The sequence below is a fragment of the Myotis brandtii genome, unplaced genomic scaffold (genome assembly GCF_000412655.1).
Source record: "Myotis brandtii unplaced genomic scaffold, ASM41265v1 scaffold265, whole genome shotgun sequence".
In the NCBI taxonomy this organism is placed as follows: domain Eukaryota; kingdom Metazoa; phylum Chordata; class Mammalia; order Chiroptera; family Vespertilionidae; genus Myotis; species Myotis brandtii.
The window spans coordinates 814,929-840,210 of NW_005360086.1; the positions used below are offsets into that span (position 1 = coordinate 814,929).

Consider the following 25,282-nt stretch of genomic DNA (forward strand, 5'->3'; position numbering starts at 1 on the left):
GACCAGCAGGGGGGGCAATTGGGTTGAGCAGGCCAGCGGGGGGGGGCAGTTGAGGGTGAGAAGGCTGGCAGGCAGAGTGGTTAGGGGGCGAGAAGCAGGTAAGCAGGTCCCCCAAGGGGTCCCAGATTGGAGAGGGTGCAGGCCGGGCTAAGGGACACCCACCCCCATGCACGAATTTTGTGCACCGGGCCACTAGTCTAAAAATAAGTGCAAGCAAGACCAAGAACCTGTGCATTATTTATTTTGATAGATATTACCAAAATGCCCTACAAAATGTTGTTCCAATGATACATATTCCCCACATAAGTGCCTGATTTCCCACACTTGAGCATCTACCATCTTTATACATACTTTTCATCCAGTGTGACTAGAGAGACATAAACAAATCTTTACGCAGAAGAGCCAGTGAGACTAGACAAAAAAGGAGGAAAAAAAAAGGCCAGAAATTTGTCTTTCATTAATTAAGTGGAAAAACTCCAGTCAAAAATATACCAGAAATGTTATGTGGTACTTGTCTGTGTACAAGATTTACATATAGTTGTTTCCTTCAGATGTTTGTAAAAGAAGATATTGATAGAAAATAAATTCTGGGGGTGTGGAGAGGAACCACAAGGAGAGTAGGTGAGCAACTTGTATTGCAGATTTTATAATTCCAAGGAGACTCAGTTCTGTCTTAGATCAAGATATGTATTAATGACATGTATGAATAAATTCCTCTACATATAATCTGGCCACTTTTATCCAGAGATGATTATCAGCACAGTAAAAAGTCAACTTAGTTCCTTATCTTATCCCTGACAAAGGATTCCTATTCAGCTTTTTACCCCAAAATTAATTGGAATAGTGCATGATTCCAGAGGTTATAAAAGTGTTAATAAAGCACATAGGAAGCAACTCTTGCTATATTTTAAAAGTGTTTTTTATTTAACAACTGGAATAATGCCTAGCAAGCTGTACTCAATAAGTAACTGTTAATTAAGTTGCTCACACTATCCACTTTGAAAATTACCATCTTCATTTAACAGTATTTGCAAAGGACATCAGGCAACTCTAGGAATATGTGTCTGTATGTGTATGAGCTTGAGTATGTATGTGTGTATGTATGGGAGAATACATTAAGTTTCTAAAAATAAAATAAATATAGACAAACGTTCTCTTTTTACTGTCCTATAATTTGCTATTACAGCTGACCCTTGCACAACATGGCTTTGAAGCTCATGGGTCCACTTATAAGCAGAACGTTTTCAATAATTATACAGTTGGCCCTCTGTATCCCCAGGTTTCACATCCCCAGATTCTGTGGATGCGGAGAGCCAAGTCTATGCATTGCTCTACACCGTTTTATATAAGGAATTTGAGCATCCTGAGATTTTGGTTTCTACCCACGAGGGTCCTGGAACCAATCCCCCACAGATACTGAGGGATGACTGTATTTAAGTTTTTGGGGAGTCAAACTTATATATGGATTTTTGACTGTGTGGGGATCAGTGCCCCTAACACCACATTGTCCAATGGTCAATTGTATAAGTATTTATTATATCTTCAGTTGTAGTATGCTATATATGTGAAAAAAATTTTTAATTTATAATCAGGGAAATGCAGTATATTTAATGCAGTATGTTTGTTTCCAGCAAAAGCTCCGTCTAATTTTATAAGAAACATGGGGAAATACAATTTAGGAACACTCAATATGAGATTATTCCTAATACATTATTTCTTCTCCTCACCCAAGTAAACCAACCAACCATACCCAGCACTAATTCTCTTAAGAAAACTGCCCCCAATTTCTTCTATTATCAGGGGATCAATTTAAGAAACTCACAATTTTAAGCATCTATAGGAAGCACTCAGAATCAAGGCAATCCTTATATATACCTTCACATAAAACTAACCAACCACAGAAAGTCCTATGTTGAGGGCCAGGAACATCTCTTTTATTAATTTTTTTTAAGAGAGAGAGATAGAGATAGAGAGATACAGAGATATAGAGAGAAAAAGAGATAGATACACTGATTTGTTGTTCCATTTATTTATGCATTCATTGACTCTTGTATGTGCCCTGACTGTAGATCATACCCACAACCTTGGTGTAATGGGATGACGCTCTAACCAACTTAGCTACTGGCCAGGGCTAGAAGCATCTCTTTTAAAATGAATTGGCCTTGCCCTAGCCAGTTTGGCTCAGTGGATAGAGAGTCGGCCTGTGGACTGAAGGGTCCCGGATTCAATTCCGGTCAAAGGCACATGGCTTGTGGACTCCATCAGTAGGGGCGTGCAGGAGGCAGCCAATCAATGATTCTTTTTCATCATTGATGTTTCTCTCTCTCTCCCTCTCCCTTCCCCTCTAAAATCAATAAAAATATATTTTTAAAATTTTTAAAAAATAAAATGAGTGGTCTTCTCAACCCTTGTTCTGATTACATAACAAATGTTCAATGGGACCCAATGGCAAACACTGGACTCAGAGCACATAATTCCAACAAGGCATCAACTGGGAAAGGGAGTGGGGAATGGAACTAAATGGGACACAAAGTTAGATAAACGGGTTATTTGGCAAGGGTCCAGCCTATGACATTATCAAAAAGTCATGTGGGAGGTCCCTAAATTCTAATACTAATAAAGAAACCCTTACCTGTAGGCATATGATTTGAATAGGCCCTTTAAGATTGATTGATTGATTGCAGCTGAAGAAAAAGTCGTCTAAGGTGCTAGCAAATTCTACTGAATGGAGTTTAATGTCCTGTCTACCAGACTGAATTCCACATATTTGTAGATAAAAATTTTAGGTTAGGAATTTTCAAATAAAAATTATAAACCAAAGAAAAACAAATATTCCAATCACATAAAGTGGTGGGCCTCAGACTAAAATGAAACAATTACGTCCTTCATTACAATCCACTGTTTCCAAGACACACAATCTGTTTCTTGGACTTGAGACTGGTGTTAGGTGGCAATGGATGAAGAAGAAAATAAACGACTACTTGAAATTAATCCAAAAATCAAATCTAAAAACATCCAATTTAACACTGAGCTAGCACATAAGTCAAAAACAAACTAAAACAGTATTTGGTTGGGTTCCCATGTTACATGGCAAGCTACTATGACATAAAAGAAAATAATGGTTCATGATTGGCTATAGACAGTCTGGTAACCAAGGTGCATATTTATGGTTTATAGCCCATACTTGCCACAACAGTTTATCCAATCCAATCATGTAATGCAAGTAACTTCCAAAAATAAGTACTTTGGGGTGTTTTTTCCATTGTATGAGTTTTGTGGGGTTTTTTTGGTATGAGTTTTTAATGAGCATGTACTCCATACAAGACATAGTAGTCAAGGAACAGTCCAGAGGAATGGATGTGTCTTAGTCTAATGTTGCATAAAACTACTAAAACTTAATGTCCAATGTCCTTGAGAATTCCACATAATTAACCCAATCACTTCTATAAATACTGCACACCTATAAACTTTGACTTTCATAACTGATGTTAAATTTAGCTAATTCAAAATCTATATTATAAAAGGCCTGTGGCCATAACGCTGTAACAACCAACGACCAGACTCGCCAGGAGGTGCAATGATGGGTCCCACAGCACCGGCAGGACACTGGGTCTCACGCGATGTCACGTGCTAGGCCTCTAGTATCTTTATATTATGTTGGCAATAAAGATGATAGTTATCCTCCTTAGTCTAGAATGAAAGTATGATCTTTATTTCAATTCCTACCATAATTGAAGATGAAAACTTATTTAAAAAGAAAATTTTAAAATACTGTAGATATCTACAGTGAAGTCATTCACAATTTATTACAGGGAAAAAAACTAGAGTCAACATAGTGCTCACTATCCAATTTGTAGATTCTTCAGATCCTATGTTGCCTCTCTGTCTTCAAATAGTGATAACCAAGTAGAAAGAGAATAAAGTTAAGCCCACCCATTCTCTTATTTGTAAGCTTGGTCAAAGAATTGGTGATAAAGTTGAGAAGAATTTCTTAAAATGAGGTTTTAGCATTATGAAAAGTTTTAATCATAAAGTTAAAAGACTATAGGAGAAAAGCACCCACAAAACTCCCAGATAAACTTTGAGTGCATTTTTTAAACAATTTTTATCTATTGTAAAATTTCTTTTGTATGAAATTAGAGTCTATGAATTTTGACAAAATTCACATGTAACCACCACCACAATCAAAATAATAAAAGTTTTTGTGTGAATTTTAGGACAATAACCACAAATAAGAGTTATCTACAGGGCTTACATCAAGCCCTGGCCTGTTTGCTCAGTGGTTAGAATGTTGACCCAAGACTGAAGGGTCTCAGGTTCAAGTCCCGATCAAGGGCACATACCTCGGTTGCAAGTCTGCTCCTGCCCCGGATCAGTGCCAGTGCAGGAGGCAACCAGTCAATGTGTCTCTCTCACACTGATATTTCTCTCTCCCTCCTCTCCTCCCTCCTTTTTACTCTCTCTAAAAATCAGTGGAAAAAATATCCTCCAGTGAGGATTTAAAATAAATAAATAAATAAATAAATAAATATCTTACATTAAAAGATTTCTACCAAATACAAGCAGATAACACAGGACCTAAAAATTTAAACAAGGATTTACTGAAAATAGAGGAATACTGGCCTCTACTTTAACTCCTGCCTTCTAGCCAATCCAAATCACTACAATCACCCCCATTCCTTTAACTCCCATGGCATCAGTTACTATGTACAAGCGTTTCTCTTCTGTACCACAGACTAACTTTCTACTACGAGACATCTCGTGGCTATCTCAAAGGCATCTCAAACTCATCTAGTCAAAAATGGAAGCCCATCTCTCTCCACCCCCAAAACTTGTCTTCCATAATCCTACCGTTCAACCAAGTACTCCAACTAGAAACCTTAGTGTTAGCCTTAACTCCCCACTCTCCCTCACTACCCCACACCTCTACTTCCTACCCCCCAATTTAGTCAATCATGTCTTGTCAATTTTACCTCAGAAATACATCCCAATAAACCATTCCTCTTGATCCCCACAATCAACAACCAGCTTAATCAGTTCAGGACATTAGTACACTGCAGTATTACCTTAATTAATGCAAAACTTTCTTGTTTCATTCCTGCAGAGTAAGCTGGTTGTGTGTTTTTTTCACTGCAGCATCTTTGCATATAGTGTTTCCTCTATCCAGAATGCCTTTTTTTCATCTTTGTAAACATCTACTCTAATCACTCCAAGTAAAATTAAATGGTTCCTCATTGCTCTCAATGTGTAAATCTCTTGCTTTTGTAATTATTGTCTTATTGAGTGTCCCAGGAGGGCCCTTACCTGTGTTATATTCACCTTGTAAGCCTGGTGTCTAGGCAGTGTCCAGCAAATAGTAGATGCCCTGTACTTAATAAATGTGTAAAAAATGAGTAAGTGAATGTATCATGACCCAGATAAAATGATTTCCCTTTGCTAAGATTCTATGCTTACCAAGTGATCTTTTGCTTAGTCCAGCTGTGGGCAAACTACGGCCCGCGGGCCAGATCCGGCCCGTTTGAAATGAATAAAACTAAAAAAAAAAAAAGACCGTACCCTTTTATGTAATGATGTTTACTTTGAATTTATATTAGTTCACACAAACACTCCATCCATGCTTTTGTTCCGGCCCTCCGGTCCAGTTTAAGAACCCATTGTGGCCCTCGAGTCAAAAAGTTTGCCCACCCCTGGCTTAGTCCAACACAGTAGTTGTATAATTGCAGGCAAGTTACTAAAAACCTTTCTGTGCCTCAAACTCATTACCTGTAAAATACAGGTAAGAATACCTCCCCCATAAGGTTACTGTGAAGAGTAAATGAGTTAAATACATGTAAAATGCTTAGAGCAATAAGTGCTCAGTAAACATTACCTATTGTTATTAGTTTTTTAATAATACCCAGTGCTAGGAGCGGAATGTACTGAGCAGACACATGTTTTCTTGGTATGTTTTCTTGGTCATGGAAAAGACCATCCCTCAACGTATATGAATAAAGTGATATTCTGGTTTATCTGTCAGCCCCTTGCAGTTTGGTTAGCTACCTTTGCACGAGACCAATCAACTCTGGTGACGATGAAGAAATGGAGTGGATCCTGAATCTTGAAGACCACATTCATCAAATTGACAGCATCCTGAGAGGGCTTGTAAGAAGAGCTAGCTGGTCACCTATGACACCTTACCTAATGTTTTCTCTAAAAGGCAACATTTGGTCAAATATAGTACAATTTAGTGAAAAGAATGCGATGCTATGAGGGAGATGCTTAAAGTATGCCACTAATTAGCTTTGAATATGATTGTGTACTTTAAAGAGAAAGTCTCTGAGTTTTAAAAAGTACTAGCCAGCTCTCAATTATCCACACTAAAGGAGGTGAAAAATGGCATAATTCAAATTGTATCTGGGCTAAACTAGTAATAAAATGTATTTACATAGCTTGGCCATACATTGAAAACATCATGGGAGTGAATTAAACATAAAAGAAGGAAGCCAGCATGAGATAAATTCCTACAGATAATTTACATGATGATAATTTAAAACTGAGTATTATTATATAATTCCTCTCAACCTCACAGCATCCTCTTGAGGCTCAATCTTAGCTATGAAATTCTTTCAAATGAAAATCTCTAAATGTCACTTCGAAATAAACGACGAGAAGTGAGTTTTTAAAGGTGAATCAATCTAGACCTCGGAAGCCATGAGAGAATCATCCACTTGAGGACTTTTGCTCCCACAAATGTGGAAATGCATTATTGTGCCTAACGAGCCAGAAGTGAGTATCAGCCTAACTACAGGCCAATTTATTTCATAAAATCAAGGTATTTTTGAAAGGTTATGTAACAATTTCAGTGCCAGAAAGTATTTCGGTGACCACCTTGTCTAAACCCTTTAATTTTATAGAAGAAACTGAGATCCACAAAAGTTGCAACATGTCTGTCAAACTACAAAGTAAAATAAATATTTAAGTATTGGGAAGTTCCTATAATTGACATATAGCACTGTATTAGTTTTAGGTGTAAAATATATGATTTGATATATGTATATAAATTGCAAAATAATTACCACAATAGGTTCAGTTAACATCCATTACCACACATAGTTATAAAAAAACATTTTTTCCTTGTGATAAGAAATTTTAAGGGCTACAGGAAGTTCATTATTTAAATAATTCACTTAAATAAACAAGCTATATTTCATGTAAATAGAGACTTTAATGTATTCAATGTAATTAAACTGGGCCACATCTATATATCTGCTTTATTTTATAGATCCATACGGTACAACTTCAGATGTCCTAATAATAAAATTGGTTCTCTGGGATATCACTTCAATCCTGTACATTCTCTCCACCACACCACAACAACCATCATCTTTTCCCATTAGTCTACTATTTGTGAGCTCATATGTACAACCATGTGTCTTTTATTTTTTCCATGTATCTTCCTCAAATTTGTTCATACCATTCCTAAAGCCAGGAATGTTCTCCTACCTCCTATTTGAATATCAAGGTCAAGTTGCACCTTGCCCTTGAAGCTTTTCCTAATCACCCCAGTTCACTCTGAATTCCTATAGTACTTATTGTTACTTTCTTGGCAGTTAGTAAATGTTACTTAGAATACCTTACCTGATAATTAACATAGGATGCCCAGTGTATATGTCTTTGTCTATCCCCCAAATTTTCTTTTGGTAGGTCTAATGAGACCTAGGAATAGGTACTTAAAAATCAAAACAAAATAGCTGATAGAAGAATGAAATTTATTTTTCCCTTTATTAAAATGTCCTTTAATGCTATTTAAATTGCCTTTTAACTATAAAAATACTTAAAGTTGGGAAAACATAGAACATTGCATACCCTTTAACAAAGAAATTCCTGATCAGTATATAATAACTTATTTATAAGGATGTTCTTCATAGCATAATTTATATGCAAAACTGGAGAAAAAGGAAGTTCATTAGTAGAGAACTGGCCAAATAAAATATGATGCATCTATACAACAGAATTCTACATAGTTACTTTAAAATATTATTTTTTAGTAACATGAAAGATTTTTATATTTTAACTAGAGGCCCGATGCACGAAATTCATGCAAGGATAGGGTCCCTAGGCCTGGCCAGTGATCTGGGCTGATCTGTGGGGTCCCTTGGCTGGCCTGGAACCTGCAGGCTGGGGGCAGCTCCTGCGTTGAGCGTCTGCCCCTGGTGGTCAGTGTGTGTCGTAGCAACCAGTTGTTCCACTGGTCGTTCCGCCATTCACTCAATTTGCCTATTAGGCTTTTATTATATAGAACTTTTTTCTTTATTTTCTTCTATTTTTTCACTACAGAATAAAAACAATCTGTTATTCTGAAAAAAAGATGTAGATTTTGAAATTACACACAACTCTTTTTAAGAATTTGTGTGTAGCCCTGACTGGTTTGGCTCAGTGGATAGAGCATCGGCCTGCAGACTCAAGGGTCCCAGGTTCGATTCCAGTCAAGGGCATGTACCTTGGTTGTGGGCACATACCCAGTGGGGAGTGTGCAGGAGGCAGCTGATAGATGTTTCTCTCTCATCGATGTTTCTCTCTATCTCTATCCCTTCCTCTCTGTGAAAAAGCAATAAAATATATTTTTTTAAAAAGAATTTGTGTGTATTGTGCATTACTCACATTTACTATTATCACCACCACTTAAGAAGTGACACACTATAGCTCATGAAGAGCAGTAGTCCCTAATGAAGTATCAAAGTATACATGCAATTAACTTCCCTGCTGTTTTCATGCTGTTTCTTCAAGGAAGAAGTTTCTCAAATAACTGACCAATAACTTTCACTGAAGGAAGTTTCTCATCCTATATAATAAAAGGGTAATATGCAAATCGACAGAACAGTGGAACGACTGGTCACTATGATGCGCACTGACCACCAGGGGGCAGACGCTCAATGCAGGAGCTGTCCCCTGGTGGTCAATGCGCTCCCACAGGGGGAGCACCGCTCAGCCAGAAGCTGGGCTGATGGCTAGCAAGTGCAGCGGCCCACCTCCGTGGCAGCTCTAAGGATGTCTGACTGACGGCTCCCTTGTAGGGAGGAGGCTTAAGCCGTCAGTCAAACATCCCTCAAGGGCTCCCGGACTGCAAAAGGGTGCAAGCCAGGCTGAGGGACCCCCCAACCCCCAAGTGCACGAATGTTGTGCACCGGGTCTCTAGTCTACATAGAATAGGTTTCCATAAGTGGTGACAGATGGCAATAAGTCAAATCATCAAGACAAGTTATATTTCAAAGGTCAACCATCACCACCACCACCACCACCACATCATCAGGCCACCAAGGTATACAGGACAACCACTGTTGGATTTAATATCTCTGGTCAACAGATTTGAGTACTGGGGTAAACTAAGTGTCAATACATGCAAAGTCTAACACTAAGGCACTGTGTGTCTTTGTGTTGACAGGATTTCAACTTCAATGCTCCCACAGACATTCCACTTCAGTTACTCATCCACACTCATACCTTAGCAAGGATCTCTTGGAATTTTCTCTACTTTACAGATATCAACTTCTGAATTTTTCCCTCTGAACTCCTATTCCTTCTACCAAGAGGAAGGGAAGAAGGGAAGAGTCAAGATGAAAAAACATCAAGTGCAAAAGCCCAGAAAGAGGACCTAGTTGGGTATATTGGAAAGCCAGTGCAGCTTTACATGGTGAACAAAGAAAACACTGTACAAGAACAGGCAAGGATCATATATATTTCAGAGGATCTAACCAGTCATGATAAAGATTTTGGATGTTGTTATTTTCATAAATTTGTCATTCCCATGATTAATAAATTTTATATAAATGTAACCTAAATCTATGTTTCAAACCTCATCTGCTCTTCCAAAACCCAGTGCAATAGATTCAAATTCCTGCCTGCTAGCCAGCCTCTCCTAAGTGTCAATACATGCAAAGTCTAACATTATCTTTTTTCCAAAACCAGTTCCTCCTGCCTATTTTATATCTGCTAATAGACTGATAATTCATTCAGACTTGATATCACAAAGCTAACTTTCATTACTTCCTAATGTCCACTGCCACTAGATATGGGCTCCACAGGTCCTCAAATCTCCAACCGACCCTTTTCTATTTTAGTCCTCTTGCCACTATCCTTGTTCACACTATCACCAATTCATGTTTAAATTACTGAAATAGGCTAACCAGTCATTTCCCCATCAAATTTACCCTATATGATGTCATTAGTTACTTTTAAGACCACCAATAAGCAGGTAACATATAAATTTATTAACTCAAGTTCTGACTTCAAGCTCCTCTCATATCATATTTAACATATTTATACTTAGCTTCATTCACATCTGAAATTTAACATGTCTAAAATTGAACTCCTAATTTCCGATCTTCCCTCCAAATCCCACACCTACTCCTCCTATTCCTCTATCCCTACTCCTATCTTAGTAAGTGGCACCTCTACCCATCCAATTGCTTGAGCCAGAAACCTGGGAATCATCCTTGACACCTTCTTCTCCCTCAACTCCCACATTCAATCTATAATTAAATGAATTATTTCTTTAACACACTTCTCAAATCCATCTACTTCTCTCCATCGCCTATGCCACTGAATCCCACCTGCACCGATTCTTTTTTTTTTCTTTTAAATATATCTGTATTGATTTTAGAGAGGAAGGGAGAGGGAGAGAGACATAGAAACCTCAATGATGCGAGAGAATCATTGATACGCTGCCTCCTGCCACTGGGGATTGAGTCTGCAACTCCGGTATGTGCCCCTGACCAGAATCGAACCTGGGACCCTTCAGCAGGCTGACACTCTATCCACTGAGCCAAACCGGCTAGGGCTGCACAGATTCTTATTTAAGGAACAGGAGCCTAGGCATCAAAAATTTTAAAAGCTCCCCAGCTGATTTTAACATGCAGTTAAGGGTGAGAACCATTGCTCTACAGGTTCTGGACTCCCACTAACCTCTCTGACCTAATTTCTACCACTTTCTCCAGCCAACCTGGCCCTCCTCCTGGTCTCTTGAACTTGCAAGACACATACCGACATTCCTCATGGCTTTTGCCCTTGCTATACCCTCTGTATGGAGTTCTAATTCACTCCTTCACCTCCTATAGATATTTACTCAAATATTACAGTGATTTAGTGAGACGGTCCCTGGCCATTGTATCTAAAACTGCAACCCCATCACCATCCCAACATTCCCTATCTCTCTCTCCAGCTTTATTTTTCTCCTTGGGACTTACCACTTTTTAACGTACCATATACTTTATTTATTTTGTTTATATACTTCATGAGAGCAGGTATTTTTATGTTTTAATCCTTAACTATATCCCTAGCACCCAGAATAACATCTGACATGAGGTAGATAATTAATATTTAACTCCACAGCAAGGCCTTCTCAGATTCCCCCAACTAAATTTAATTTCCCTATTATTCCCCTAATACTAACTTATTCCTTTCCTTCATAACATTTACAGTAATCTGTAATTATGTTTATTTGTTGAAGCTCCTTTCCTAGCCTGTAAATTCTATGAGAATAAGGATATTTGGTTTGGTTCACCATTATATGTATACACCATTCCTTATGATTACATGGCAGAGAGTAACTATTTTAAAAAGTAATCAATGGCCGAAACCGGTTTGGCTCAGTGGATAGAGCGTTGGCCTGCGGACTGAAAGGTCCCAGGTTCGATTCCGGTCAAGGGCATGTACCTTGGTTGCGGGCATATCCCCAGTAGGAGGTGTGCAGGAGGCAGCTGATCGATGTTTCTCTCTCATCGATGTTTCTAGCTCTCTATCTCTCTCCCTTCCTCTCTGTAAAAAATCAATAAAATAAAATTAAAAAAAAAACTTAAAAAAAAAGTAATCAATGGCCCTAGCTAGTCTGGCTCAGTGGATAGAGCATAGGCCTGAGGACTAAAGGGTCCTGGGTTCGATTCCAATCAAGGGCACATGCCTGGGTTGCGGGCCCAATTCCAGTAGGGGGTGTGCAGGAGGCAGCCGGTCAATGATTCTCTCTTATCATTGATGTTTCTCTCTCTCTTTCCCTCTCCCTTCCTCTCTGAAATCAATAAAAATATTTTTTTTAAAAAGTAGTCAATGAATGAATTAATAAATGAATGAGGTCCAACACATTTTCTGAAAGCACGTCTGATCATGTTATTTTTTTCAACCAAAAACTTTCAAAGTCTCTCCATCACTTATCTTGGTAGAAAACCTTACATGTTCTGGGCCAATTTACTTTCTTGCCTTATTTCCCATTATCCCATATGTCTTTTTGCTTCAGCTATTCTACCCTGTTCATTATTTCTGGTGCACACCCAATACTAACAAACACTGCATTTCCCCACCTCCACATTTTTGTTCAGGACATTCCTTCTGCCTGAATTCCCTTCCCATCTCTGCCAATTAAAATTCCAGCTTTCAAAATACCTATCCTTCAAAACCCAGCTCAAATGCAACCTTCACAAAGACAGCCCTGACTCCCACCCCAACTCCCCCAACTGAATTATCTCTTCCTCTTCTAAACACCAAAATATATAATACTGGTTTAAACCCCCTACTCTTTTCAGAACATATCCCTCCCCACCTTTCACAAAATCTTTTCTTTATAGTCACTTAAGAGATTTTTGTTGAAATGAAGTCAGATAACGTCATTACTCCCATCTCTGTCATAAACATATTTAAATTAGGAAGGAGGGTTCTCTATAATGACTAAAAGATACAAAGCTGGAATGGCCTGCCCTCCTATGCCTTTTCTGAAAAGGCAAAATCTTTCCAAATGCAATTTTTGGAGCTCAGATTTCAACTGCTTAAAAAAAATGTTAAGCTGCCATGTGCTACTATGATGACATAAATTTCATAAACTATATTAAAATGGTTACCCTCAGATTATCACATACTTGAAAGAATAGCTGGCTGAAAACCTGAATACGTACCTTAAACTCTGCTGTCTGAAAACAATAATTACTAGAAGAACATATCTGTTCAATAAAAAATCTGCAACATTTTATGGTATTTTTAAAAATCCCATTCATTTATACATCATGTTAAGTGACGTTTAGTAACATCCTATTAACCCAGTAGAATTCTACCATGAAACACTTGTTATACCTCAAGTGACATATCTTTGTTTCTCTACCCACACCCACCATAAGGTTGTAGTCCCTAAAGTGTAGTCTGCATATCCCTGGATGGAGGTCCCTTTCAAGAAGTTGGTGAAGTCAAAACTATCTTCATAATACTAAGACATTGCTTGCCTTTTCATTATATTGACATTTCCACTGGTGGTATAAAATCAATAATGGGTAAAACTGCTGATGCTTTAGCATAAATCAAGGTAATGGCATCACACTGTACTAAAGTCATGTGTCTTTTACCACTACTTACCGATGATTTTAACAAGTCAATTTCAGCCCTAGCTGGTTTGGCTCAGTGGATAGAGCGTTGCCTGTAGACTGAAGGGTCCTGGGTTCGATTCCAGTTCGGGGCGCATGCCCAGGTTGCAGGCTCAATCCCCAGTAGGGGGCATGCAAGAAGCAGCCGATCAATGATTCTCTCTGATCATTGATGTTTCTATCTCTTTCTCTCTCTCCCTCTCCCTTCCTCTCTGAAATCAATAAAAATATATTTAACAAAAAAATAAGTAAAAAGTCTATTTCACTTAAGAATGTTCCTGATGAAGCAATAAAAATTATTAATTTTATAATTCTAAAACCTTGAATATGGGTCTTTGTGGGGAGCTGATATAGGGTTAAGCGTCGGACTGACCTGTTGGCAAAGTCACAAACAAGTCTTCTTCCGAGTCTTAAACAACCCAATCTGAGAGGTGGCCACTGATTTACACGTGCTGTCATTTAAAAAATAAAAATGGGGGAATTTGCCGGAAGCCGGTCCACCCTTGCTGCTTGACACAGTCGCTGCAGGGAAGAAATATCTGCACAGCTTATGTTTCAAGGGACCTGGCGTATATGGCATATGTTTGCTCCCCCTCTTAGCGCTATGTGTTTTAAACAGGACCACCTCCCCGAGAAAGGTTGTTTCCCCAGGTTAGGGATTAACAGGACTAAGGAAGAGAATAAATCAGTAAATCCCCCTAGTGTTACAGAAATACCATGTACTACTTATGAAGAACTTGGACTAAGACTGTTGGCAATAAATTTGGGACTTGTTGGGCCCACATCCCCAGGGGTCTGCCCACCAGGGAAAGCACCAAAGCCTATACCCCTGGAGATCCACCGACACAGGGCAGTCCCAGGGAAGGCAAGCAGCGAGGCTGGGAGGACATAACCTTTACTGGGTAGGATAATCTCCTTCAGTCACTTCCTTGTAGCCTATCAGTAGAGCAGTGACCTTGGAATAGCCCTTGTAATGGAACACAGAGATTAACCTAGACAAGATTAAAATCAACAGAACTAGCCCTAACTGGTTTGGTTCAGGGATAGAGCCTTGGCCTGCGGACTGAAGGGTCCCAGGTTCGATTCCGGTCAAGGGCATGTACCCAATAGGAGGTGTGCAGGAGGCAGCTGATCGATGTTTCTCTCTCATCGATGTTTCTAACTCTCTATTCCTCTCCCTTCCTCTCTGTAAAAAATTCAATAAAATATATATATTTTTTAAAAAATCAACAGAACTAGAGACAGGATTTTTGGCAAAGGTCAGATAAGAAACAAGGAACTGTAGAACGTTACCCAAAACATACCATGATGTGATTATAGAGGCATGCTTATAGGATCAAATAGTATAAATACAGATGTAATAGGAGAATAAAAAAAAGAACCTCACTATGCTGATCAACTGAACGCTATCTCCATGTCATTCCTTCTTCGCCGACTCCGTCCACACCTTTGGGAACCCCTGGACCTGCTGGGGCTGGACCCCAACAGGTCTTTTAAAAATTGTGTAATGAAATGAGTATGCAAAAAGCACTTCTACAGGATACTCAAGTATAATGGTTGTCTCAAGGAAAAGCACTTGTGACTCTGAGTTTTAAGTTGAACTAACTGCTTTTTTCACAGAACACTACTTTTACTTGGAACAAAGCACAAACTGTGGTTATTCAGACATGACTATGTAGCAGACATTTTCTTGAAAATGAAGCGAGTCTGTCACTTCAAAAAAAACTGACAGTACTTGTTGCCAATGATAAAATCAGAACTTTTAATCAAGAATTAGAATTTTGGAAATCGTGTAGCTGCTTGACAGATTCCAGTAACCTTCCTGATGAGAAGGATGATGATATTAACTAATGTGGTTTTTAAATATGGCACTATAAAATGTGTCATTTGAAAGATCTGCTTAACTCAATGAACCAGTATTTCCCAAACAACCAATGCATGATAATATAAAATCATGTATAGGTAAAAGATCCATTCAAAGTGCAAGACAGACCAATGGATTTTAATGTAACAGTAACATCAATATTAGTTCAGATTCCACACTACAACGTTTAAGAAACTACCAACTGTAAAATTTGGTGTAGTATATGAAAGGGCGAGGACTACGCCCTCCATCTTGCCCCAGGGTAAGGGCTATGCCCTCCATCTTACCCTGGATCCTCCATTTTTGGGCAGCCATGTGCTCGGCAAGGCTTCTTCCCGGAAGCCCAGGCCTCTGTTAGCCACACCCAGGACTTCTTTAAACTAACCAATGACAATCAAGGGAAGTGCACGCCATAGATATGACCACATCCTGTGTAACAAGACACCGACTTGCGCCTGGCCAATCGGCAGGGCCCACAGTCCTTTCTCCTCCCCTTATTCCAACCCCCTATAAAACCCCTCTTCCCACAGGGCTAGCTCTCTCTGCCACTTGCTGCTTCGTCAGTAAGGAGGGTAGGGGAGCCAAGCCCGGGCTTGAATAAAGACTCTTATGCTTTTGATCGGACACGGATGGCTCCCTGGTGTGGTTTCTTGGGGATCCTGAAATCTGGGCATAACAGTATATAGAAGAATATGCACAATTGTCTAAAAATACCCCTTTTTCCAACTACCTCTTTCATTCTTTTTTTTAACTCTCACCTGAGGATATTTTTTCCATTGATTTTTAGACAGAGTGGAGCAGGAGGGAGGAGGGGAAGAGAGAGAGAAAGAGTCATTGATTGGTTGCCTCCCACATGCACATCGGGGGCCAGGGAAGGCCAGGGCTGGGGATCCAACCTGCAACTGAGGTACTGTCTTTGACTAGGAATCCAACCCACAACCCTTTGATGTATGGAATGACGCTCCAACTAACAGAGCCACCCGGCCAGGGTCCAACTACATCTTTTGAGGCCATATTTTCTTCATATACTTTAACCAAAACAATCTATTATATCAGATTGAATATAAAAGTAGATATGAGAATTTAGTTGTCTTCTATTAAGTGGATATTTAGATTTGCAAAAAATGTTTTTTAAAATGCCACTCTTCTCACTAATTTTTAAAAATATATATTTTATTGATTTTTTACAGAGAGGAAGGGAGAGGGAAATCGAACCTGGGACCCTTCAGTCCGCAGGCCGACGCTCTATCCACTGAGCCAAACCAGTTAGGGCCTCACTAATTTTTTTAAATTTACTTTATAAAAATATATTATTTATGCTAACATGATATAGGTGTGTTTTTTAAAGCAATCATATTTTTAAAAATGTTTTCCCATTTTGTTTTCTAATTTGGTCAATATCAACAGATATACACTATACAAACAAAAGTTCTTTGGGGTCCTCAGTAATTTTCAGAGTATACCTGGTAAAGAGTCCTGAGATCAAAAAGTTTGAGAACCACTGCTTTAAAATAATCTTCCTTTTATTCAAGCCACTTCCAACATTGCTGTTTATACCAAATCTCCCATCCCCCGTCCTCAACCACAGTTGAACCTGGGAAAGATATCTGGCCCAAGGGAAATCAAGCCTTAGACTGACCAAATCAGATATCACTCAGGAATCTGAATTAAGCCTCATGGATACTGAGATCTATTTATGGTGGAACACTAGACTGCTAAAGTCCATGGAATTGTTTTTGTTCCAGCCCTTGCTGAAGTCTGGTTGTTCAGCTTTTCCTTAAGTTCTATGACAGCTACTTCCTTTTGATAAATCTTTTATATGAGCTATTTTAAATAAGTTTCTTTTCCTCCATTTGAAAGATCAGATCCCCTCAAATGAAAATCATCCCCCCAAAAAACCTAAAAATTAAATGGAAATTATAGGCTCATTCACAAGAGACAAACTTAATGATCAGCTGCTAGATAAGGGAGGCTTGATTTCTTTTCTTTATTGAAGAAAGCCATTCTATATATCACGATACCTTAGACAGCATATGGCTTCATTAAAATATAGCAATCCAACAGGGTTTTTTCAGGGAGGTTGATAAACAGAAAAAGAACAAGGTTAGTGAGACTTGTCCTACCCAATATGAACAATTATTACAAAGCTATGATAATTAAGACATGCAAACAGACTCATGGTACAGGGTAGAGAATGCAGGTACAAACACTCATGTTTTGTGGAAACATAAAATGGTAAGGGACAGGCATGAATATTTAATAAATGATGCTGGGGCAGCGGGTTATCCTTATGGAAAGAAAACTAAATTCCGACTTCAGGCTTATTCTTATGGGGGAAAAATTAGATCCCTATTTCACACCAAATATCAAAATAAATTCTAGGTAGAATAGAGACCTAAATGTGAAAAGCAAAACTTTAAAGCTTTTAGAAGAAAATATGGTATGTAACTATTACCTCAGTATAGAGGAGGAGTCCTTCATTCAGATTAAAAAAACACACACACACACTACAAAAGAGAAACATAATAAATCTAACTCTGTTAAAGATTAAAGTTTAGTTTCATTAAAAGAATAAAGTTAAAAAAAACAACAACAAATTAAAACACACCCATTAGGATGACCACTATTAAAAAACAACAACACAGAAAATAACATGTTGGGGAGGATGTAGAGAAATTGGAATCCTTGTGTATTATTGGTAGGAATGTGAAATAGAGCAGCCACTACATTAAACAGCATGGCAGTTCCTCAAAAAAATTTAAAAAGAGAATTACCATATGATTCAGCACTTCCACTTCTGAGTATACTAGTATATCCAAAAGAATTGAAAGCAGGGTCTCAAAGAGATATGTTTACACCTTTATTATTCACAACAGCCAAAAGGTGGAAGCAATCCAAGTGTCCACTGACATATGAATAAACAAAATGTGGTATACACATGCAATGAAATATTATTCAGCTTTAAAGAGGAAGGAAATTCTAACACATGCTACAACATGGACATTATGCTAAGTGAAAGAAGCCACATACAATCGGGCAAATACTGCATGATTCCACTCATATATGACATAACTAAAGTAGTCAAAATCACAGAAACAGTAAGTAGTACCTGTTTCTAAATACCAATTAAGAATTACATAAATCTCAAATTAAGGAGATGAATGATTACATATACATTTTTTCTTACAAATAAATAAATAAGACAGACAGATGGAAGGAATCAGAGGCTTTCAGAAAAGTACTGCAAGTCCTTCTTTGATGTAGCTGGTGCCACAGCAAGAAGATTTATGACAACAGCTTCTTAGAAAGAAACAGACAAGAAAAAAGGTCCTCATGTTAAATAAGGGCTAATGACTGAATGTTTAATCCCCACTCTGAGGTCTGCATCTAGCTCTCTCAAAGTGGCATGACCAGCTTTGCCACACAGAGTAGGTAGGCAACTCCTGCTCTATTAAAACATGACCATAGCTGTAGGAATGAAGACCTAAGCAATTCCTAAAGAGGCTATACTCTAGAATATTTTTACCTATAATGTGAGCTTATCGAAAACAAAAGTAAAAGAAACCAGTGGATCTTAGCAAATGTGTCAGCATAGCCTTTCAGAGTGATTCACCATGCCTGAAAACAAACACAAAGAAACAGGTGTGCTTCCCTGAATACACAGCCAGAATTTAATATGGGGCCAGTATTGTTTTATAAAACCAGGTTGAGACTAACCTTATAAAATCTGAAAGTAAATATGACAAGATGGTGAAAAGAAAAATGGACTTCAGATAAATATCAGAATACTGTTACTGTCATTTGAGTAATCTGAAATCAGTTTACTCAAATAAGATTACTCAAAATACCACTACATCATAAGAGTCCAATAAAACATTTTCTGCTAAGGCAGGAATTAGTCCAGCCCTTAAAACCAGCTTTAGAATGCAGTTCCACTGTATCTTTCATTTGTATTAACCTTCATTAGTGTGATGGAGTTCCAGAAAACACTGAATGCACCAACATTTCTCCTAAGTCTACGGTACACAATAGAAATCCATAGGATTCAGCACTGTTCCAGAGCCTGAGTTAAGACAGCTAGATATTATAGTTCATGGCCTATCTGAAAATTTACCCTAATTAAGAACAATTTGTCTCACTCCTTTTTTATTATGAAAATCTAGTAATAATGAAAAAAATATGCTACTACAGCATAATCTTACATAACACTCCAACTGTGTGGAGAAATGCACGTAAACAAAGAAAAAAGAGGAAAGACAAATATATACTTGTGCACACACACAAAGATGTTTTTATATAACAATCAAACTTCCACATCTCTCAGAAAGCTTATAAACACAATTTCAGTCTCTAAATTTCATTTTGTGTACCTTTCATCTCAGAAAAAACGCAAGGCTACTCATGAGAGAAGAAATTCCCCAGTCTCTTCTACAGCTAGCCTTATATTAAGGGCGGGAGTGGGGGGTGGGGGAGGTAAAGTGGGGGAGTGTAAGGAAGCAATACTCTCTTCTGCTGGAGATACTACCTGTCTTTCACAGAGTATTCAAGACAAGGAATCTGTGAGGTCTAAGATCCAGAATCCAGCAATGCCAGTGGCACTGAAATGAGTCAAACACTAGGTGCATTGTACTAAAATAAAGACATTTCTATTTTTTAGAATTTGGTTCCAGAAGCTCCATAGGGAGATGAACAACGTAATTTATTAAAAGGAAAGAAAATGTGAAACATACACACATATACACACACACACATACACACACACAAGCAAAGGTTCCACATCTGGGACAGGAAAATACAGAGTGAGCCAGGAACTTCTTGTACTAGAAGGCAAGGAAGTGCCCATAAACCAAGCTTAAAGGGCTCCCACTGGCCAAATATGGGACATCTTGAACATCCAAGAAAAGTGATTTTTGGTAAAACAAAGAGTAAATTAAAATTCATAAGTTTATAATAATACTAAAACAAAAAGCAAGAAAAAGAAATAATTCGCCACCATTAGCGGTGGTTATTATATCGTCTCCTTACTCAAAAAAATTGTTAAAGGGAAAATTAAGAATTTACCTGAACTTTTTGGTAGAAATTATAATCTATTCCTGATGAGGGAAAGTTACAAAATATTGGGGGAATGAGAATTAGAAAATTACCATTTTGCAACAACCAAAGAAATAACTGGCAAGGATCATCATCATTAGATGAAAGGATGCTGGAGAAATATAATAATATGGTGCCAAAGTGTCACCACTCTACAGATTACTTGCTAATTACAAAGAAAAAAAAGTCTTTACAATGGAAACACAAGGTATTTATCATCTTTAAAAATGATCAAACAAACTCAGCATCATTACTCTAGTGCAGTGATGGCGAACCTTTTGAGCTCTCAGTATTTTGAAAAACCCTAACTTAACTCTGGTGCCGTGTCACATATAGAAATTTTTTGATATTTGCAACCATAGTAAAACAAAGACTTATATTTTTGATATTTATTTTATATATTTAAATGCCATTTAACAAAGAAAAATCAACCAAAAAAATGAGTTCGCGTGTCACCTCTGACACGCGTGTCATAGGTTCGCCATCACTGCAGTGGGACATTACAACATACGTTTCTCTTATTGTGATGCAAAATGAAGTACAGAGCAACACCTATGAAGTAATTCTTCTCATGTGGCTTCTATAGGATGTCCCAAAAAAATGTATAAACACTTTGAATAATTATAAAGGCAGTGCTTATTAAAATACATTTCATTTTCAAAACTGAACTAACAGCTGTTAAAGTGTGCATACATTTTTGGGGGACACCCTGTATATAAACTGTTCTAGATTTTAAAAGAGACTAAAGGCATGTTTGCAGGAAAAATAATACAAATAACTAAAAGGTTCATCTTCAAGATAACTAGGAAAATCTGAATATGAACTGAATATTAGATGGTATTAGGAAATAACCATTAATTGCCTAAACTGTGGCAATTGGCAATGTATTGTAAGAACAATTAAGTAAAACAATGTATTTTAAGAAGCATCTCACATATTTAAAGTATTAAAGTATTAAGGTGTTATGTCTGCAATATAACAATGTGTATATATATAAACATACATGCACATATATAAAGCAAATACAGCAAAATGTGAACAACTGTGGAATCTAGGGGATAACTGTACTAGTCTTTCCATTTTTCTGTATGTTTAAATTTTTCACTTAAACAGTTGTAAAAAGGCAGGGGGTAGGGACTCAAAATGCACTTCTTCCAGGAAGGCACCCCAAATAAACTCTTCGTAAACCCTTAATCCCTTATTTACGAAGTCCTCTCAGCATAAAACGCAATATATTAATGTTCCCTTATTATTTCATATGTTCAGTAGATTTAGTTTTTCAACAAGACTGTAAGCTCCTTCAGGAACAGATCTTTTCATTCTTTTCTATTTCCTCACAGCTCATAGTCAAGTATTCTGCAATCAACAGGCTTTTAAAAAGTACTAGTGCCAGTATTCTGCATAGGTGCTCAGTAAAGCACCTTAAGTGAGTTAGCATTTCAATTCCTCAACAGTATGGCAATTCACTTGTATAAACTGTTTTTGAATCACAGCTATCAAAAGATTTTAAAACCTCACTTATGGGCTTATAGAACTTCATCTAGAAAAACTGGCATCTAAAAGTTAAAGAAACTAGAATACAGGTTTTACAAGTCTTCCTAACACTGTCATGGGTTTGCTGTGTTATCCAGGCATATGACTTTATTCCCATGACATTATTCTTCAGTTGAACAATATATCCTACCACCACCCCCATCTGCAAAGCAGAGACAGTATTTATCCACAACTCCTGGATGTAATGAAGCTTAACATGCTACACAATTCACTTTAAAATCTTAAATAAAAGACTACACATAGATTTTTACAAATAATTTTAAATCCTCACCCGAGCACATGCTTATTGATTTGAGAGAGAGAGAGAGAGAGAGAGAGAGAGAGAGAGAGGAGAAACATCAAAAGGCTGCCTTCCTGCAGGCACCCCAACCGGGGCTGGACCCACAACCTAGGTATGTGACAGGGAATCAAACCCACAACCCACAACCTTTCCAAGCACAGGATGACACTCCAACCAACTGAGCCACATGCCAGGGCTAGATAAAAAATTCTGACAATACAGTGTTGATGAGGAAAGAGGCAGACTCATACTCTGCTAGCAGGAATATAAATCCATACAATCTTTATGGAAAGCACTTCCACTATGAATTTACCCAAGACACCATGTACATAAAATCTACATGTAAGAAATTAATTGAAGCTCTAGAAATAACCTAAGTATCCAGTAAAAACAGCTGGATGAATTATGGTACATCTATACAATGGAATACCTACCAGCTTTCAAAAAGAGGTACTCTATGTACTGTATTAACTGATGGCCAAGATATATTAAATGAAAACGCAAAGTACAGAATAATGGGTATAGTTTCTTACCATGTGCATAAAACAACAATTAACAAAAGCACCAAAGAATATGTAGTTGTATACGCTTGTAAAAGCACTGACTATCTCTGAAAGGGTAAATAAGATACAGGTTACAACAATTTCCTTTGGGGAGGGTAACTAGATGGATGAAAGGAGGATAGTACAAAAGAGATTTTTCACTCTGTGTGTACCTTTTAAATTTTGTTTTATAAGTATGTACATGTTACCCGTTTTAAAGAGTTATTTTTTTAAACAAGGCTCTGCACCAGTAAGAATTATCTAATGATACTCATCTTAATCCTAAAAGCATATCATGCCTTAGTATCATAACAATTTTAAATGAGGCTTCAAATTGAACCAGGTGAAATGTTTCCACATAAAAACAAAGCATTCTAAAAGACAGAGGCCTGCAGAGAAAAGAAATGGACAGTGATTACCTCAATAGTTTCACTTCAAGGTTTTAGCCCAGAACCTGATCAAAGTCTGGACATAGATAGCATTAATCATCTTCAAGTACCAAACTAACCACTATGAAGAGCTCTAAAAGGAGAAGTCACTAAAGTACCAAGTGGACACCAACCACCCCCACCCCAAGCGGGGAATTGTCACAATAATTTAGCACTCCTCATATTCACATAAGGGGAAAAAAGATGAGTTTCCACCTCTTTCCCAGGGCAAGGATAACATATGCCCCCAAATTCCTATGCTTCTTCTGTGTCATCTCTTGGCTCCACTGCAACCACATGGCAACAGAAAACAGCACAAAAGACAGCTGAACCATGCAAAGGCCAGAGTTAAATGAGGAAGTGAAAAAAGAATGTATACTTTAAAGCCCAAGAACATAAGGTCCTACATTTAAAAATGGCAACCGAAAAAGCCTTGAGCAAAGAATACCAAAGAACACAAAGGAAAAAGAACAGAAAAGAAGGCTTACTAATAGATCCCATTCCCAATTATTCACACAGGTGACATGGTTGGCAAAGATAACTGAAAAACACAAAAAATACGCACCCGCCCCCCTCAAGCCCCGTTCCCAACAATTTAGTTATTCATTTCAGTGCTTTTCAGCACACCTTCAGTTTGTAAGAGTTTATCATTCCCTCACCCTGTTCTGATGGCAGAGGTAAGAAACAGCAAAGTATGCAAAAGAGTGGCAACACGGGAAGAAATTAAAGGACCATGGATAATCGGCCAACTGAAAACCCCGGGCCTAGATCACTGAAATATTCCTGTACTTTAAAGTTCCTAGTTTTAAACTGCTGTTTGTTACATCACTCTCGTTACTTAGAGTTAAAACCTGCCCTGGGTAAGATACCATCCACCAGTAGTTTCAGATTGCTTTTGTTTTCATGTGACCTTCGCAGAGCATCAATAATGTACAGCTAAAACGAAAGTGCTAAGGAAGATCTTCTTTTACAAAGAAAGAGGTAAATAGGTCACACAAATAAGAAGGCTGGAGGGGAGAGAACCTTGATATCTTGATTTACAACTACTACTCTAAGCCTTACATTGTGTGTTCTTTCTCTACACCTTAACTAGTTCTGTGAAGATAACTAGGAATTTTGCTAAAAGGAAACCCCCTCTTGCTTTCCTTTTTATGACCCTTAGTCCTCCTCTGAAAGCCTTCCAAAATCCCCTGCCATAATAATTGAATGGGTTTGGGCACCTACTTATTCCAAAATTCAGGGGATGTTTGCGTTAAAGATACAGCATGGGAGTAAAGAAAAGTAATGGTAGAACCAGAAGTTGTAGTCACAGTTTCAAAAGAAGGGTCAGCGTGGGACACGTTGGCTCTGGGAAGCGTTTGTAGCCTGTGAGTCACTTAGGCAACCCCGGATGCAAACAGTGCTTTGTCAATAAGCCCCTCGGATCACCTAAATTCTCCCTCTGGGACAGGAGCAACAGGCTCGCTATCTGGCAGTAAGTCTCGCCCGCAGCCTGAGAAGAAGGCAGCGCGTGGTCAAGGGGCTCTTTTATCCCGCAGGTCCCTGCAACACAGTGGTGCGCATGCGCCCGGAGGGCAGCGAACAAGCACCCCGAGCTCCTTCGCGCTCGCGCATGCGCAGTCACCCATCTCGCCGCAGGCGACAGCTCTCTATTTGGCAAGGGGGATGGGACTGGGAAAATTATGTGGGGGGGCTGAAGGCAGGGGGCGCGATTGTGTCTCCTGAATGCTTCGAATTGGGAGAAGGAACGGTTGATGAGGCTCTGGCATTTACAAGCCACGTAACCCGGGATGTGGGATATGGGGCAGAGAAGAGTATATGTGTGGCGGGAGGAGGGGGGGCGGGGGGAGTAGGGGTCAGTCACCTCTTAAGGGAGGCGCCCCCCACTCCGACAGGACAACCCTCTCCCTCGACTCTCCTCCCCCCCACTCACCTCAGAGCGGCGGCGACAGCTGCTGGTCCCCGTCCCCCTGCGCTCGCCTCATACTGTCCGCAACATCCGGGACCTGCGGGACCGCCGATACACAAATACACACACACTCGGAACGCGCACACTCACACACTCACACACACACACACACACACACACACACACCCGGACACACACCGGCCGGGGCGTCGTGGCGTCAGCACGTCAACACGTCAAC

The 25,282-nt window shown here is 38.6% G+C and overlaps 1 protein-coding gene across 3 annotated transcripts in view; it reads right to left on the reverse strand.

The window, feature by feature from the left end:
• SPOP (speckle-type POZ protein) overlaps positions 1 to 25,282 on the reverse strand; it is a 75,455-nt gene that overhangs the window by 50,129 nt on the left and 44 nt on the right. For all 3 annotated transcript variants that reach the window (XM_005868157.2, XM_005868154.2, XM_005868155.2), the window contains exon 1: positions 25,069 to 25,282. This exon ends at the window's right edge or, in 2 of these variants, runs on beyond it. The gene's annotated coding sequence lies outside the window, so the exon portion shown is untranslated. The remainder of the gene's footprint in view (positions 1 to 25,068) is intronic.